Raw genomic sequence first — 17841 nt, 5'->3', positions numbered from 1 at the left:
ATCTACAACAATCTGTTGGTTGATTCCATGGCCACCAGTCTGGCTTCAGAGCTTCCAGAAGCACAGAAACTGCTCTCCTGAACACTGAGAAGACTTGCTCTCCAATCTTGACTCTAATCTCCCTTCTGTCCTCATTATCTTTGATCTATCCTCCACTTTTACACAGTCAATCATGCCATCCTGCTCAATCATCTCTGGGACAACCTTTATATTACTGATCAGGCCTTGGCCTGGTTGACGTCCTTTCTCACCGACTGACCCTCGCAGGTCCAGCTGGGATATGTCCTCTCTTCTATCTCTCTCTGTACTTGTGGTGTTCTCCAGGGGTCTAACTTCTCTCCCTGGCTCTTCAACCACTAACTTGCACCTCTTGCCCACTGCATCGCTACTTTCTGCTCCAATTTTCAAAGTTATGCGGATGACAGTCGGCTCTCTTTCAGGCTCCCCGCAGCCAACTCTGCTTCTTCTCTCATACCAGACTGTCTGGCGGCAATTAAGGAATGGTTTGCCACCAATGATCTCTGCCTTAATGCCAGTAAGACAGAGCTCCTCCTCATTGGGACACCCACTCCATCCTTTCCTCTCGATCTCTGGCCGTCCACTCTGGGCCCTCTTCCTGCTCCTTCCTGTGACGCTAAAAGCCTAGGTATCATCTTCGACTCCACCCTCTCCTTCTCTCCTCACATCTCTGATGTCTCTATGAAGTCAAACTATCAGCTGCACCTCCTCAGTGGTATTCTTTCTTTTCTCACGCTCCCCCAGAAGCTCATTGTCTCCAGAGCTCTAGTCCTCTCAAGGCTGGACTATTGCAACTACCTGGTAAATCCTTGATGTTTGGCTTGAGAACACAGTCCTTAAGAATCCTGGACGGGCTACAGAGTGAGACTAAATACAAATTACAAGAAGAAGATTTACGCTGTTGATGTACCTATTTCTTCGGCACCCTGTGCAGACCAAAAGTTTAAAATATCGACCCGATTAATCGTCTTTGAAAGAAGAAATGATTTTCCCTGTATCCATCTACTAAATGAGAGTGTTTAAAGAAAGAAATTGTGGATACCTACTAAGGATGGGGTTTACACCTCGAATATAGGCCGAAACACAGTGAGTCAACACATTACCTTGATAAACATCCATTTAAACAAAAACTTGTGGAAGTAACAGACATTTAGGACTTCACATAGACGAGGAAAAACAGTGAAGACATAGAAGTACAAGAGCAAATGAAGACGAGGTGCCCAATATAGGAACATCATAATCATGTGATAAACAGGAACAGAACATCAATGTAAAAGGCTCTGTAGAATAAGAAATTACGTTGTGAAAGTGCCCTACTGTCTCTGAGTTTCTGATATCGCTCTACTACAAGGCGTCCAACAACTGATGCAACGTTCTAAAAAAGCATATCCCTTGTTCATGATGAGATATCATAATAGAACTTCTAATTCTCTCTTTTTTTATATACTAACCCATGTAGAATGATGTATGATTGATTGTTTTTTGTGAAAACCACTGTGAAATGTATATTTTTTAACATTATACCTTGCAATAAGGAAACTACTTTGTGTAATAAATGAATATAGAGTTACTTTGCAAGAACCGAGAGTCGTGTTTATGCTTGTTGACACATGTCAACTAATTGTCACTGTTTTGGGCCAAAAAACTGGTGAAATACAGGAGAAAGAGGTAGTCTGTAATTCTGATGAGCATCATGTTGTCTTCACCCTAGTATATTACAGTCCCCCGATTACATAATATTCTGGGTGTGACCTATTGTATAACAGTCACTCTTTATTCCAAATGAGGGCATCCTTTGTTCATACAACTCTAGCTGTTGCCACACAGAATATTTTGCATTTTTGTGATGAGCGGTCATAAAACACTTCATTGCTCTTATTATTTTTATATGCATTTGATAAAACTCTTTTGGGATCTGCCCATCCTGCATCCTTGAGCCTGAGTCCACACTTCCTCAGAGTCAAAACTGATGATGGAACCCCATTCCATGGTGTAATCTGGGCTGTCCCTACTTTTCTGATTTTAGGAATGACTTATAAAGGCATGGGACACAGGCTTCTTCTTTTGTTCTTTTCTTTGGGAATGTGCAGGGTTAGATTCCCAGGATCCCTTTCTAGAGGTCAGGTAATAGTGGGTTTCTTCCTCTGAGGTATGAGAATAAACATGATCTATTTATCCTAGATTACCTAGAGGAGTCCTCCCAGTCTCCCTATTGGGAAGATACTATTACATGTCCTTTTTGGCTGATAATTTTGTCTTTCTATCGCAACCAAATGGTTGAGATGATTTTTCTTCAGCCACGTGTTTTACAGTTCTAAGGCCCTCATTACAACACCGGCACTAAACCATGGCGCTATAAGCACCATGGTTGGTGCCGGTGTTGTAACGGGTCCGCCATGGTTCAATGGGGAATTACCACCCCATTCCAAGGTTGGCAGGGCGATAATTCCCCATTGAACCATGGCCCTTCCCCCATTCCCAGTTTCGCCCCATAGGGCTCAATGGGACTGGGGAAGGCGCTAAGTACGGTACCACAAATTGCAGTACCGTACTTAGCACCAAGGTCCTTTTGCGGGTCCCTACTTTAACGGCTGGTGTAGACCAGCCGTTAAGGTCGGGTCCTGCAAAGGGACCTCGTAATCAGGCGTTAAGGGTTTAATGGTGCCAACACCTTTTACGGGGCCGTTAAACCCTAACGCCAGGGTCGTAATGACCCCCTAGGTCTCTCAATTCTTCCTGATTTTTGCTCAGGTCCAGATATATTAAATTCCCACTCTGCCCCCCCTGACCTGCTGATTGGTGCACACCCCTCTTCTCACTGATAAGGATAAGACGTCTTCTATGTCAGATAAGGAATGTTATACTTCTTGATCAGAAAAAAAGGACATTAGACACATTCAGAGCTCCTAGCTCACTGGAGCAGTCAGGAATATAACATCCGTCGGCATGCATATGGGATGTTTTATATCAGTGGAATGATGCTTTTGGCACAAGTGAATAATCCCACTGTCAAAAGAATATGTCTATTTTGGTTGTCTGCCGGGTGGTTGTAAGGACATTTTATAGTCCTTTACTTCCTGGCAAAATGTTGAATTTATTTCCAATTCAGTAATCATTTGTTGCTTATGATGGACTATTTTTTCTGTCAACTCACACATACTGTCATGATTAGCTTCAAGTGTTTTGCTATGGGGAAAGCAACAAGTCCATTTTAGCTTGCAGCTCGTGTTGTAAAACTTAATTCTTATGCTGATAAGTTTGAATTACACTACAATTTTCATGATTTTTCACTCACCAGTACAGAATTTCTTATTCAAGGGGCTTTTTTTCTTGGACTGCCTGTTTTATGTCTGTCTCTATTTGTTCCAATTTGTTCTGTAGGCGCACATTTGTATCTAGCACTTTAGCTAGCTCTTGGAAAGAGATAAAGCTCAAACTATCATTTTCTTGTGCCTGAAGCTGCTGTTTCTCCTGAATGAAATCATCACATTCTTGTGTGAGATGATCTCTCTTTTAGTTTATGACATTAAATGTATGATTCATTTGAACAAATTCAGTGTGTTGCTCAATGTCTTTGAGAATCCGTTTATTTTCTTCCTTTTATTCCACAAGTTGTAGTTTCAGTATCACAATGTTATCTAACAGGGCATTATTATTTATAGACTGGTCATTAGAATTACACAGAAGCATATTTTGGGCCTCCAAACACTTACTATAAGTGTCCCATAGACTCAAAAACTGTCATTTGGTTTGACAGCTCATCATAATATGTCTTGATTTCACCTTGATTTTAATCAACAACACAATCCTGTTCCAATGCAGAAACGTGACTTTCTTTTACTGTTTCTTGCAACCTTAAAAGGTCTTCCAGTGTGTCATTACACAATTGGTTGGTGCTCATCAGCTTCTCAGAATTAATATCAGCCCATTCTTGGTGCTGCTAAATCTGAGCATCCCTGTCTGCTAATATGCCATCCGCCAACTGAAGCTGCAAGTACAGATATGTGGAGAAGCATATCAGTTTAAAATGTTCTTCTGTTGAAGTCACACATAGCCTTTGTGTGGACAAATTTAACTGGCCTTTTCCACCTCAAATATCTGAACCCACAGATAATACTCTACTCTTTCTGTGAACCACATTTCCAAATATGTGGCTGTCCAATCCACCTTTAACTACATCTTTGAAAGAGCATCAGTTTTAACCTTGGACATTTCTATGCCAGATATCTCTCTGTTTAAAATGTAGCAATCAATCTCCACAATTCTTGCGAAACAGAAAAAGGAAAACATTTCATAATCCTATTTCACCACTGTCACTCAGTAACTCCAACACCCAATTCAAACCTTAAACTTGCCTATGTAACTTTAGACTTCTGTGCATACCTTAGTATCTCCTTTTAAGGCTGGGGTGTCACTAACTGCCATTCAAATGTAACAAAAGCTTCCAAGCAAATGTGTGAGCTCTGAACAATGTGTGTAGAAAAGGTATATGTTGCAATTAACTAGTAATCCAGAAATCAAATTTCAGTGGCACCTCCAGTTTTGTAGGATGTTTTAATCAGACAACAACTATTCTGGGGCTAATGTTCCACCCACCCCAAATCAGTAGTGCACAATTTTGTTTATTGAATAAAGTTATTTTGATGAACTTTGGACCCTTAATTTAACAATATTGATTCCCTGAAGTCTCTGTCCCCTTTTGGGACAAGAAACTCACAGGGTTGCGTAGCAGGTATATTTATTATTAAAATAGAAGTAAGAAAATTGATTTAAATATGAACAAATGATGCATCTATGAAATTCCAATGTCAATGGTGACTAAAATTAAATACTCAATAAACTGAGCACATCATTTTTGTATGCACATTTTACATGAATGTAAAACGACATCACCATCTGTACATTTGATTTAACTTGAGCACACATCCACCATGGGAATAATGCATGCAAATTGAGGATAAAACATTCATTTGATCAAAACAAAATTAAAAAGAACTTCCCTGCCTATCTAAATTTCTTTACCAATTTGGAATGAACATGAGCAACTCCCCTTTACCCAATAGACATATGAGCACCAAACACATAAACAACAGGTTACTTAACACTCCTGCGTGTAAATTCAATGCAAAAAAAAACATTTGTGTCTAACATGTATATTTGCTAGATTAAGTGGCATTTCTATTTCATCGATGTGTAAAAGTATACATTTGTCATTTTCAATACACAAATTAAAGGCAGGAAGATTGGTAACAATGAATAACCCTTTCCCCTTATTCTTGAGTGGTTCAGCACCAGAAGCAGAATTTTGCTTGGAGAGGTAACCAGATAGTGTCTTAAAATCGCATTATGCTTTTATGCATGTGCATATGTGATATATCATTGAATTTCTAGTCTGCGCTTGGCCACTGCACAGATAAGGAGTCAGGGTCTTTTCTATCAAATCTAAAGTTTCAAGAAGCACTTACACCTCTGAAATAATTACTAATTGCATATATACAGTTAATGTATATATTGTCCCTCAGTACTTTCACAAATAAAAAGAGCTGGGATTTAATAAATTCCCCTTTAGTCTATTGCTCCCCTATGAATTATTTCCTCACACAGGACTTTGGTTTCCTCTTACACAAACAGGTGACACCCTCTTAAGGACTGGTATAACCCCCCCCAGTAAGAGATTGGCATCAGTCAGCAAGCTGGGGCAGCTTCTATCCACTGTCTGCTTTCCCTCTGTCTGCATTGGACCTGTCTGTTATCATCTCTACTGTAGAAAAAACAAAGAGGTGATGGCTGGAAGGTTTAGAATTAATCTTAACCACTGGCAACGCTCTGGGCAACCCTCCAGACCACCGTTCTTCGCCTGCCAAGCCATTACAGAAGGGAAAGACCATATGCAAATCAGGCTTGGCCCCACCCCAAAAGGGGCAGTCCAGCCCGAACTGCTAGGCCACATCCCCTCTGCACGAGACCACAAGCATCCCCAAACATGTTTCGCCCTTGTTGGGGCTCATCAGTGAGGAGTAGCTTGGGTCTCTAGGCCCAGCAGGCACGGGACCCACGTCTGGGCATACCCGTCCCACTCGGGGTGACATAGAAAAAACAAAGAGGTGATGGCTGGAAGGTTTGGAATTAATCTTAACCACTGGCAACGCTCTGGGCAACCCTCCAGACCACCGTTCTTCGCCTGCCAAGCCATTACAGAAGGGAAAGACCATATGCAAATCAGGCTTGGCCCCACCCCAAAAGGGGCAGTCCAGCCCGAACTGCTAGGCCACATCCCCTCTGCACGAGACCACAAGCATCCCCAAACATGTTTCGCCCTTGTTGGGGCTCATCAGTGAGGAGTAGCTTGGGTCTCTAGGCCCAGCAGGCACGGGACCCACGTCTGGGCATACCCGTCCCACTCGGGGTGACATAGAAAAAACAAAGAGGTGATGGCTGGAAGGTTTAGAATTAATCTTAACCACTGGCAACGCTCTGGGCAACCCTCCAGACCACCGTTCTTCGCCTGCCAAGCCATTACAGAAGGGAAAGACCATATGCAAATCAGGCTTGGCCCCACCCCAAAAGGGGCAGTCCAGCCCGAACTGCTAGGCCACATCCCCTCTGCACGAGACCACAAGCATCCCCAAACATGTTTCGCCCTTGTTGGGGCTCATCAGTGAGGAGTAGCTTGGGTCTCTAGGCCCAGCAGGCACGGGACCCACGTCTGGGCATACCCGTCCCACTCGGGGTGACATAGAAAAAACAAAGAGGTGATGGCTGGAAGGTTTAGAATTAATCTTAACCACTGGCAACGCTCTGGGCAACCCTCCAGACCACCGTTCTTCGCCTGCCAAGCCATTACAGAAGGGAAAGACCATATGCAAATCAGGCTTGGCCCCACCCCAAAAGGGGCAGTCCAGCCCGAACTGCTAGGCCACATCCCCTCTGCACGAGACCACAAGCATCCCCAAACATGTTTCGCCCTTGTTGGGGCTCATCAGTGAGGAGTAGCTTGGGTCTCTAGGCCCAGCAGGCACGGGACCCACGTCTGGGCATACCCGTCCCACTCGGGGTGACATAGAAAAAACAAAGAGGTGATGGCTGGAAGGTTTAGAATTAATCTTAACCACTGGCAACGCTCTGGGCAACCCTCCAGACCACCGTTCTTCGCCTGCCAAGCCATTACAGAAGGGAAAGACCATATGCAAATCAGGCTTGGCCCCACCCCAAAAGGGGCAGTCCAGCCCGAACTGCTAGGCCACATCCCCTCTGCACGAGACCACAAGCATCCCCAAACATGTTTCGCCCTTGTTGGGGCTCATCAGTGAGGAGTAGCTTGGGTCTCTAGGCCCAGCAGGCACGGGACCCACGTCTGGGCATACCCGTCCCACTCGGGGTGACATAGAAAAAACAAAGAGGTGATGGCTGGAAGGTTTAGAATTAATCTTAACCACTGGCAACGCTCTGGGCAACCCTCCAGACCACCGTTCTTCGCCTGCCAAGCCATTACAGAAGGGAAAGACCATATGCAAATCAGGCTTGGCCCCACCCCAAAAGGGGCAGTCCAGCCCGAACTGCTAGGCCACATCCCCTCTGCACGAGACCACAAGCATCCCCAAACATGTTTCGCCCTTGTTGGGGCTCATCAGTGAGGAGTAGCTTGGGTCTCTAGGCCCAGCAGGCACGGGACCCACGTCTGGGCATACCCGTCCCACTCGGGGTGACATAGAAAAAACAAAGAGGTGATGGCTGGAAGGTTTAGAATTAATCTTAACCACTGGCAACGCTCTGGGCAACCCTCCAGACCACCGTTCTTCGCCTGCCAAGCCATTACAGAAGGGAAAGACCATATGCAAATCAGGCTTGGCCCCACCCCTAAAGTCACCCCAGTGGGACGGGTATGCCCAGACGTGGGTCCCGAGTCTGCCGGGCCTAGAGACCCAAGCTACTCCTCACTGATGACGCCCAACAAGGCTGAAACATGTCTGGGGATGCTTGTGGTCTCGTGCAGAAGGGATGTGACCTAGCAGTTTGGGCTGGACTGCCCCTTTTTGGGGTAGGACCAAGCCTGATTTGCATATGGTTTTTCCCCTTCTGTAATGGCTTGGCAGGCTGAAAAACGATGGACTGGAGGGTTGCCCAGAGCTTTGCCCGTGGTTATGATTAATTCAAAACCTTCCAGCCATCAACTTTCTGTTTTGCTATCATCTCTACTGTAGACAGAGTGGGCTTTAACTCCAGGTAGGTCTCTCTTACAGTGTACTATTACTAGTCCAAAATGTGTCCAATCGGAAAGCAATCTATTAATTCTTTCAGTCAGTCCACCCCAGTCAGTGAATGAGCAGGCCAGGCCCCAGAATCTGTGGGTTTGGACTTTTATTGATCTGAAATCACTCCATTTAGCAGTGTGCACTATTTCTGTAATCTAATTGCTATGTGATTGGACAGTGTTCCAAAAGTGACATCCCACTAAACCATCAACTCTGTGCTCACAGGGCATATTTATGAAGGGGGCAGTCTAATGAGTAACTTTTAACCCCATTTTACCTCCCATTTGATTGGATGTCATCTTGGAGATTTCTACATTAAACCATTGCAGTTTTCTAAAATGTAATTTTTATCTTTTGTGATAATTTTACTAATCTGTTTATCATATTGCTCTCACGCAGGCAAATCAAATAATGGAATTTCCATCTGCAATATGCACAGACGGAGTGGAACAATTAGGTAGGAGGACCATCATATGCGGAAGATCTCGCTGCCAACACTCTGTGTCCCTCACTTTTCACATCCACACTAACGTGGGGCAACACAGACAATCATACCTTATGCCTAATCACAATCCAAGCAGGCTAGACTTGCTGCATATAATGGGCAGCATGCAGGGAAATCCCCGAACTTAGAACACACCCGGCCTCCACCATGACACATACTCACTTGTTTGAGGCCAAACACCAGCTAGCCTCTTGCAAACGCTCCAACAACAGCACAACAGGAATAATGCAACAGACAATGCACCAGCACCAGTACTGACAACATCAAGCTCCAGCCCACGGGAGCAACAGCCCCACACTGCCAGCACAACAGCACATTTTCTCTCACCACTCTATCTAGGCACAGCCCAGTGACTCTTCTCTCAATGATGCCATCACAACCCCCAATGGTCACTTCACAGGGCCCAGCCATAACATGCAGTGCACTAGTTCATGTAGGCCTAACCAGAGTCTACTTCCTCCCCAGCCTAACCAGGTAATTAACCCAGCCCAGAGACATATAAGGCTGACAAACCTTACTGCAGCCTACACAGTAACTGAATAGCCAAGGAACCATTCAAGCATCAACAAAAAACACAATAGGTAAGAAAAGGGCAGAGCAAATAGGACACATTAGCCCATTTATCTTGAAGCACATACCAAGCGCTCCATTTAAACTAAACTCTCCTCTGCTTCCCTATTCTCCCTCCTTCTCTCTCCCATAACAACAGTTGGAAATTGTTTTGTTTTCTTAAATGTCAAACATGAATGAATATGTGTTTATTCTTCCATTTTGTTATGTGTGTAACGATATATGATGTATGTTTTCACAATTCAATTTATTCACGGGACAATCCCCACACCTTTTGCACATATGTGACAAATTATCTCTTGTTACACCCACAAATGGTTGACATGTACATGTTAAAACCAGCCTTGAAAAGGACCCTACAGGTCGAAACACATGTTGGCTGTCCACACTAGACTACATGTCTTCTTTATATTAAATTAAAAAAAAACAGGGTTTCACTCAAACAATTGTGCAGATATTCATCTTTCTCTTAAAAAACAAGCTCAAGGTATCCAGGATTCTGTCTATCACCTTTTACTAAAAGAGGTGAGGGCACCACCTCCACCAATCCGTGGTGAACTTGCACCAACTAACCAATTCATCTCATATCCGAGCGAAGTGCTGGAAGTGTTCCAAAATAGGGCCCAACCCTTTTCTTGAATACATTAAGTGAAACATAATACTTACAGTTGGGTAAGGTGCATTGTGCATTTAAAACATACATTATATAAAAACTGTTGGAGAAGAGGTGTAGAACACACCAGTTTTAAGAAATGAATATGAGAGACCTGAAATATTCCCGGTGAAGGAAGACATACACTATGCATTAGATTGTTTTTTTTTTTTTGTTGTTGTTATGCTTTGATGGCTGTAGCCATTCTGAGGGGGTAATTCGTACAGTGTTTAACTGGATGAATGAACCATTTGATAAAATGTATATATTATATGTGTAATTAAAATTTTTTGGGGAAGAAAATATTAACTCACAATACTGGGTTACATGGAGATTTTAAATATTCCTACCATCCTTGCAGTACCTTAGTATCTCTGGTGATGTAGAGTGCTCCAGAACATCCAAACAGTACTAGTGGATGATAGTGCCATTCTCTGCAGCATCATAATCTGAAAGAGCATCAGCAGCACAAACATGTTGACAATCTCCCAGATGTGCTTCCTCAAAATCCTTATTCTCGGGAATAGAATATGTGCAGGTGAATGAGTGCTGCTTCATATACTTCTTCTTTTTCTGGTAAACAGATTTGTCCTTTGGTCTCTAATGTCTGCTGCACTTAAAGACATTTAGAGTTGACATAGGTGGGAGGGAACTACCGATATGTGATTGTCAGCCTGCTTAGTGTTAACTTCTTCACCATTTTGCTATGCTAATAAAATAAATGTGATTGAACTTGGGAAGGAACTGCAGAAAATCATAGACTTGACTTTGTGCTGTTGTGCTCCCAAGTAACAGATAGAGACTTCGGAGAAGCTAGTTATTTCTACTCTCCAGGGAGTGAAAGGGCACCTGTGCAGGTTGTATTAGTTTACCTAGGACTGATTCATGTGGAAGTAGAATAAAAAGGCATTTCTTAATTTTCTTTCCTGCGAAATTGCAAGTGAGCCCTCTCCCTCAGGTATCCCAATTATGTTCTGGATCCGCCCCTTAGCAAAAAGCTGATGATCAATGTCTGCATCATAGGTTTAAAAGTGTAACACATATGAACTCCTGAGATTCAACTATGTCTGTGTCGATTATGGCATTTGCTTCTAATTCTAAATGTATGCCATTGGTGATACCCAAATCTTCAAGTTCCTCTTCTTTTCTAATTCCTTACCCTATCATCATCTGGTTTTTGAGCACACAAACAAGTGTGATCACATTACTAAATGTGTTGGACGATGGTTGAGCTGTTTCAAAATACCCCGATGCTGTGCTGTTCAAAGAAGTGTTTAAGTATATATAGAGGGGAATTCTATTGGATGGAAACATCCTGTGAAAGGCAGATATTGAATTCTGTGGTTTGCAAACTACTCAGAGTCTTCATGCATTTCTCAGAATGGCTGACATGGCCCCACATATTTGGCATCCATTGTTCTTTTTTCAGGAAGTGCTGTGAAGATCGAGTAGTGAACAAAACAGGGCATACAGTAGTATTTACCACGTGACATTAAACACAAAATGATGGTATCATTGTCTTACATAAGTAGGCCAATAGACAATTATTTTGGTATAAGCCATCCCAAACCTTTGTCAATGAGTACTGACACGAGTTCTGCTTATGTGTGTGCTTTCTGCATAGCACCTTTGAAAGAACTGATTGCTGGGATTGTTCTTGTGGTATGGTAGTTGAGGTAGTGTTAGTTGCCCTCACACAGAAGTTCCTTAAATGAAGCCTGTTGCCCAATTATACATGTACAGTCTGCTGCCTGCCCATGGGTCCACATATTTAATGTCACATGAATGGTTTGCACTGTGGACTCCATAAGTACTTTACTGACTTTCCCTAAAGATGCTCTATTAAGATAAGGCAGTCAACTGTGAAAACCTATTTATGACCTGGTTCCTGACATTTTGGATGAATGGCTTTGACTAATTCCCGAAATGCTTTGATATCCTGTAAAGAATAGGACAGGAGTTGAAATATCAACATTTTGTCCAACTTCCAATTGTAAAAATACACTTTGTAGACGTGTTGAAAACATTTCACAATCTTGTCCTGTTTCAGAGACTATGATTGCAAAAGTGTCATGGCTGTAGGGGTGCCTGGGCCACTCAGAGATAATGATCACTTACATGCAGGGGTTACTGCTATATGCCACCTGGACACTGGTTTAGGGTGAGACCAGTACAGGAGAAATGTGAACTAGCAGTTCTGGTTTGACTACCTCACTTAGGAGGGACAAAGCCAGAATTGCATATGGTCCCTTTTCCATTCTATAATGGCATAGCAGGATGAAAACACAATATCTGGAGCAAACCATTGATTATGATGTATTCAAAACCATTCAGCTATCACTCTTCAGTAATACCATTGTCATCTTCTGCCACGATAATAAGCACTCTTACGTTAGAAGACGTTCCAGCAGCTGATCCACTTTTACTCTTCTCTTGTGCACAGAATCCACCTCAATGATTGTTTTTTAAGTCACTTCAAAGCCCCACAGTGCCATAATTTGTGCCCGGCTTCCTATGATGCAAGGCTTTTTTTCAGAAATATTAGATGTCAATGTGGCCTGTGGAATAACTTCGTCTTTTTTGTGAAGACATTCAGTAGTTTTTACAAAGGGAACACTGGGCCCCTAGGGTTCACAGATTGCTTTCTGTTGCTGCTTCTGTGCTTCCAATTACCCTTCGCTGCTTTCCATACTGTTGCTTAATGTTTTTTCATACGCCAAAAAAGAAGCTCCTGGGTACAGCAGAACAGTCTTTTTTGTGCTGTGCTTCTGTCGCTCCTCAGTCACATTTACACTTCTGTGTCCAGGACTAACAGCATTACCATTATCATCATCATCATCATCATCACTAAAGTTCATTGGTGATTCATGCTTCCTCCTTTTACCAGGTCCTACAGAACCATAGAAGGTCACTGCCATCATAGTCTGAAAGGGGTGTTGGTGAGGAATGGATGATCGAGATCTTTACCTCATTTTCAGCAGCATTCACTCCTTCCTCTAAATAAATTGCACTGACTGCAACCACAGATGGACCTTCTGTTTCCAGTGCTTGCCCTTCAACCTGTGACTGTACCACAACAACTATCATGTTCTCCAGTACTACACTGCAAGTCAGATGAGGTACATGTTATCCTTTTACATTCAAATGGGATGATGACTTGGGATCAGCAGTATTTTCATCTTGTACACTACTGGGTTCCATACCTGTGTTTGTGCCGTGTACATCAGACAATGTTGCATGACTGCTTCCAAGGAATTGGGCTAATTAGATCCCATATTGAGTCACACCCATGGACGTCATTTAGAGGGATACAGGGGCACCAGCTGCAACCCCTGGGTATTGACTTTGTACCCTGGCCAAAATCTTGCGACCCATGGCTTTCTCCAATGAAATCGGAGGGACCAGTGGGCGTCGCCATTTCCAGACTAAGGCTGGAAACATATGACTCCATTTTCTTTTGAAGAGTGCATAGCACGCACCTGCAGCCATAGCCAAGTTGACAAGAAGGCAGCAGAAGAAAGCTTCAATTAAAAAGTATGCAATTTTTTCAATGAAGGAGGCTTTTGATGTTCCTCCTTAGGCTCTGTGTAGGCCAATGTGAGGGTGGGCCCTGGATTTAGTGCAGTGTAACAGGAGTGACCTAGTGAATGCTGCACCACCTGACTGCCCTCGCTCGGCTTCACAAGTAATGCTGCTGGTAGTGCCTGCAATGGGCAGAGCCAAGTATAGAAGGCAGCTTTCCATAAAAAAAATAAGTCATTTCTGGAATCCAGGAGGCTTTGTATGTCCTCCTTGGGCACTGTGATCTTTTTATTTAAAGACATAGAGAATTAGGGAAAGACCAAGACTGATGTGAGGAACCAGATTACATTTCAGTGTAGCAGGAGTCAGCTAGTGACTGCTGTGCCGCATGCCTGTCCTCTTTGGGTTTCATATGTAGTTTGCCTGTGTCTTCATAATTCTTATTTATTTTAATTGTTATTTCATAACACGCTTAATACCTGAGTTTGGTTTCTAAGCGTGGATCCAGAATTCGAACCTCTGTTGCTCTGCGTGGTCTTGCTTCCACGACCAGCACGTTGCCCCTTTGCTATCCTCCATGATGATAGGGGATAGGCATGTGAAACGTAATGTTTCTACTTTCAGATGAACAGGTGGGACAAAAGAGCATGACATCTGCCAAATTGTAGGTCATAACAAGTAGACCCATATGCCTGCAGGGTGGTTACATGACCTGGGTGACAATACTCCCTATGCTTTTTCCAGCCCATGGTTATGCCACCCCCACCCGCCCAATGTACCTGCACCTCTTTGGAGCCGCAAAGGCCCCTTTTTTGATTAATCTTCTACCCCCACACAGCATTGCAGGCACACCCCCAGGAGGGAAAATGGCTAAATTGCCATCCGACAACAGAATGTTGCAAAACGATGACTCCATGTATGGACATACTGAAATAATGATATTAAAAACATGGCCGTCAGACCCACCAAAGCTTAGCTCGCTATGCTCTCACCTGGACATCTGTTCCAAGCATCCACAGGTGTGAAAATCTGTGATAATTACATTGCAAGCCACAATATTGGTTAATGATAAAAACACATAATACTGTGGGGAAAGCATGTTCTAAAGTGCTATATAACTGTACTAATATTAACTGTTGCTCTGAGAAACTTGACATTTGCTATTGAGTTAACCATCTCATTGTGCAGTTTTCTTGCTAAACACCTACTCACCCCACTATTTATCGGGGACTTCCATCAGACCCTGCCCTGCCTGCTGTTCTGAAAGTTGTTGAAAACATTTTAATATAAACATGCGACTGTAAGAATCATGAGGCTGCAATTTTGAGAGCCACGCCAATAGCAAACACGCCATTTGAACACATCATGCATGTAAAAGACGGTTTCGTTGGTATGTACGGTGTGGTTTTTTGTGTGTTTTCATTTCACCCAAGTGTAAAAGCAGCACGTAAACCAAGGGAATGCTGTCTTTAAGCATAGTCTGCTGTTTACTTTATTAAGGGGTGTTGCATTTATAGCTTGAGCTAATAATGTTAAACCGGTATTCAGATGTTGTGCTACACTAATTTAAAACTAGTTTACAGTGGCCTTTCGAATGAAAGCAGACCCGCGCCATACACTTTTGAAGTATAAATCTTTTTCTATAATTGGGACATGTTTTTATTAAAAAGCCAAGGGTTGATTTCTACAAACGCTACAAACGTAAAGCGTTGGCCTCTAAAGCGAAGACAGGCTGCACTTTACAAGTTCAAATCCGGCAGCAGCAGGCTGGCACCCTTTCATCCACCCCACATGTGCAAGTAAATCAAGTACCATTTAAGTGGGGGACTCATTCAGCTTTCTGATCTCAGAGAAAGGGGGTAGAGCAATGGATTCATGCACCTACTGCAGATATCTATGTTCAACCTCTGGGCAATGCATCCAGTTGCTGTTGAGATAATGACATAGAAGGTCATGCTATTCTGACTTTCTGGGCAAACTCCTAGAAAAGCTGGCTATCTCTCAGTTTAACCGTCATTTTGATTCTGTGGGCTGTCTCCAGGACAATCAGTTTGACTTTAGAGCTGCCAGAAGCATGTAAACTGCTCTCCTGAACATCCACAAACAACTGCTCTGCAACCTTGACTCTAACATTCCCTCTGTCCTCATCCTAAACGATCTCTCTTCTGCCTTCAACACAGTCAACCATACCATCCTGCTTAAGAGTCTCTGTGACAACCTGGGTATCACCGATCAGGCTCTTACCTGTCTGACCACTTTCCTTTCTGATTGACCCTCCCAGGTCCAACTTGGGTGCTTCCTTTCATCTATCTCCCTTTCTACCTGTGCTGTTCCCCTGGGGTCTTACCTCCTGCCTTGGCTCTCAACCAATACCATGCAACTCTCGCCCACTGCATTGCTATTTTCTGCTCCAGTTTCCAGTGCTATGCTGATGACACTGAACTCATCTTCAGGCTTCCCTCGGCAACTCCTCTCCTTCTCTCATCTCTGATTGCCTATCTGGCATCCAGGGTTGGTGTGCCGCCAACAACCTCTGCCTAAATGCCAGCAAGAAAGAGATCCCCCTCATTGGCACACCTTCTTTTAGGGAGAATTCTCAAAATGTGCTAATTTCCCTTACCTTTTGATACCCCCAGCAACTTTGCTGGATTTCTAGGATTTTATTTTTTTTTTATCTGGGAAGAGTGGGAGCCTTTTTTCCCACTCTTCCATGTATTTTGTGTGTGTTTTACTTTTGTGTTCTTTGATTATGGAGTTTTGAAACAACTCCAGTGGCATCATCTTTTTCTGTTGTCACACAGCACCTTCAGTGCAGTGGCACAGGAATGTCTTTCAGACTTCCCAAGGTTTAAATACCTTCTCTGGGACTGACTGCTGTCTCCCAGAGCATGTCAAGTTAAATTGACTTTACTAGTCTCTTTAAATTTACTGACCCAGCACATACTATCTTACTATAGAGTACTGGAGGGGTTGCTTAGCTTCCCATGAATCAAAACAATCATGTAACAGTAAAATGTTAGCTTTTCCTACTTTAAATGGCTGGTGGCAGTGGTTTAGATCAACTACCGTAATTTTTCCCGACCGCTAACAATGATAGCTAAAAATCAGGTCAGCCATGTTTTTCAATATGGCGCCCCAGACCTGTCTGTAAAAACAGACTCCGGTCATCTTTTTCACCATTTCTTTTAGGAAAAGTCCTTCTTGTGTTTGTCTCTGTGTGGCACACCAGGTTTGGTCCCTTTGTTCATAGGCCTTTGGCGGGCTTCAGTGATGAAGCCCTCCCCTGGCGCCTGAGTGTCTGGGGTGGACAGGATGTGAGGGAGATGCCCGAAACTCCCTGTGCTTAGTCTTCTAGGAGACCTGAATGCACTCTGCCGTGATTGGGCAGCTGGCTGTCCAGGAAGGACAGCCACTCTGCTTTGTAAGTGACAGCCAGGCTGGAATGAATGGGGGAAAACTGTTTAAAAGCAGGTCTCTGGGACTTGGAAAGCAGAGTCGACCACTGGAACGAAAGAACCAAAGATGAGCAGAAGGAAGAGGACTGCTGCAACTCCTTGCCGGTGAAGCCCTGCTGCAGGCCTGAATTGCCTGAAACTCCATCGACAGAGAAACCCTTCATGGTTAACTTCTTCCCTTGAGTTTGGTGGGAACAACCAACTCACAAGCTACCTGGACACCATTCCCATCTGGTCGAATTTTCATCAGAGTGATGTTGAAAACTGGATAGCCAGAGGGAAGGAAACCAGTTCGTGGACTTTAAGGGACTACACCTTAAACCAACATCTTGCTACAGCTTTTGGCCTCATCCCTGGGCAGTGCAGGAACCTCCTCACGTCCTCCTTCTTGTCCCCACGACTGAAGCTCAGGAACAGCAAGATCTGCTCGAAATGCCAGGAACAACTGCCTCTGTTACAGCTTTCTTCATTAACAAGGTACTGTGCAAACGCAGTCCGGAAATCTTTTCGGCCATCGAAGAAGTGTGTGAAACTTTCCTCCACTATGAATGCTTGTCTTTCCCATAAAATTCATCGAACTTTTCGGCTAGCCAAATTCTTCTAAACTCTGTGGCAAAGACTTAACCGTTATCTACCAGAACTGTGCTATCCTATACAAAGACTCTGAACCATTGACTTTGGCCCAGGTATATGAGAATAATTGCTGGTTGTAGTTAACTGACACCCTTTTCCCTGCCTATGAATGTATTTGGGCTGTCTATTCTTATAACCTTGTCTTTTCACTCCTTTAATAAGTATCTGAAGTGCCATTTTGCTCCCAATTCATTGGAGCTAAACTTGTTCATTTACTTACCGGTTGTATTTTTG

At 43.5% G+C, this 17841-nt stretch overlaps 1 long non-coding RNA gene across 1 annotated transcript in view; it reads left to right on the top strand.

Moving 5' to 3' along the window:
* LOC138452590 (uncharacterized) overlaps positions 1-17841 on the top strand; it is a 349488-nt gene that overhangs the window by 57555 nt on the left and 274092 nt on the right. Inside the window, exon 3 of the long non-coding RNA XR_011260241.1 lies at positions 8670-8727. This is a non-coding gene — a long non-coding RNA (uncharacterized lncRNA). The remainder of the gene's footprint in view (positions 1-8669; positions 8728-17841) is intronic.

Source organism: Ambystoma mexicanum, chromosome 4p (assembly GCF_040938575.1).
Source record: "Ambystoma mexicanum isolate Mex_15411 chromosome 4p, UKY_AmexF1_1, whole genome shotgun sequence".
Taxonomy (NCBI): domain Eukaryota; kingdom Metazoa; phylum Chordata; class Amphibia; order Caudata; family Ambystomatidae; genus Ambystoma; species Ambystoma mexicanum.
Note: the sequence above shows the minus strand (reverse complement) of the source record. Positions and strands in the feature narration are given on the sequence as shown.